A 1,942-nucleotide genomic window follows, 5' to 3' on the forward strand; every position below is an offset into this window, starting at 1 on the left:
ATAGTGTCCCATCTGTTCCTATGGCCTGCCTGAACTCCCTCACTTCTCTTTTACACTTAAGTGTGAAACTAGAACTTTCATTTCTTCTAGACTTTAGGCAGTAGAGATGGACCTAGAATGAAGAGCTAGTTTGCTGAATCTGTTGATGTCAATTGAGAACAAGATGGCTTCTTTAGTGGAAGCTTTTAGACTAGAGATAGAGTGTGCACTCCTTCATTTCACCCATCCCTAAACACCAAAGACATCCCAGGAATTTAATGCAAGCATCAGTGTTCATTGTTTTCTAAATACTATTCTTATAAATACAACATGATACCCAGGTACAGGCCAAAGACTGAGGAACACCACAACAAGCCCAGTCTCTCTCGCTCTCTCTGTTGGATTTGAGGCTAGTCACACAAGTTTAGGTACAGTCTGGGGAACATAGTGAGTGTAAATCAAGCATAATAAAGTCATAACTCAGATCAAACAAACCATATTAAAGAGAATGTTTTCATTAAGCTGAGGGTGTGGCATATGCCATGATTAATCACAGCACTTGGGAGGCAGAAGCAGGCAGATCTCTGTGAGTTCAAGCCAAACTTGGTCTACATAGAGAGTTCAGGACAGCAAGAACTACATAGAGAGGCCACATCTCAAAAAATTGTTTTCCTAGACTACTTTGGTCATCTTTCAAGACCCTGTCTCAAAATATACATTTTTACAGGGCTAGCAATATAGTGCAGTGGCGTGACACCTCAGGACTATCTACTCAAAAACAATGATAATAGTTAATACAGTACCTGCCAGGATTGTTTCGGACCTTATAAATGATTTCAGGAACAAGTCTGCCACAATCTTTCTGTGTCCCTCTCTAGAATACTGCCACTAGAAGAACTTCCAGAACCATGTGATCTTCATAGACTAAATTGGATATCTTCTCCCACTTACCATTCATTTGCCTGAACCCACACCTGCCATTCATTAGCCTCTAAGGTAGACTGCATTTTGACCTCACCATCCAGAGCAGGCCTTAGACACATGGTAGCATCCCCTCTCCCTGTTTCTCACATTGAGACTCCTTCTTTTGGTTGAGTTAGGAAAAGGATCTGTCTTAGTTAGGGCTTTACTGCTGTGAACAGACACCTTGACCAAGGCAGCTCTAATAAGGACAACATTTAATTGGGGTTGGCTTACAGGTTCAGAGCTTCAGTCCATTATCATCAAGGTGGAAGCATGTCAGCATCCAGGCAGGCATGGCGCAGGAGGAGCTGAGGATTCTACATCTTCATCTGAAGGCTGCTAGAATACTGACTCCAGGCAGCTAAGATGAGGGTCTTAAAGTCCACACCCACAGTGACACACCTACTCGAACAAGGCCACATCTACTCCAACAGGGCTACACCTTCTAATAGTGCCACTCCCTGGGCCAAGCATATATAAACTATCACAGTATCCTTTGAGAATATTTTCCACCATTACACCTCCATTATGTGGCTTCATCTATCCACTATCTACCTAACTGAAATATTCATTGATACATCTTTCCAGACTGGCTGAAGCCGAAACTGTCTTTAGTAGGTGACACATAGGAGTCATGCAAGAAATGCAAACTGTAGACCAAACAAGTGCCATCTCTAAATGCTGCGTTAAAATATTTTAATATTTAGTGAGTGTGTGTGTGTGTGTGTGTGTGTGTGTGTGTCCAGGAGCCCAAGGAATCAGAAGAGGCATCAGATCACCTGGAACTAAAGTGAAAATTATAAACTACTATGTGGGTGCTGGGTACCACACCCAGGTCGTTTGTAAGAGTAGTAAGTGCTCTTAACTGCTGAGCCATTTCTCGAGCAGCTAAATGCTCCTTCTTCTTCTTTTTTGTTTTAATTATTTTCTTTATTTACATTTCAAATGCTATCTTGAAAGTTCCCAATACCCCCCGCCCCTGCTCCCCTACCCACCCACT

The sequence above is a fragment of the Mus pahari genome, chromosome X (assembly GCF_900095145.1).
Source record: "Mus pahari chromosome X, PAHARI_EIJ_v1.1, whole genome shotgun sequence".
Lineage (NCBI taxonomy): Eukaryota > Metazoa > Chordata > Mammalia > Rodentia > Muridae > Mus > Mus pahari.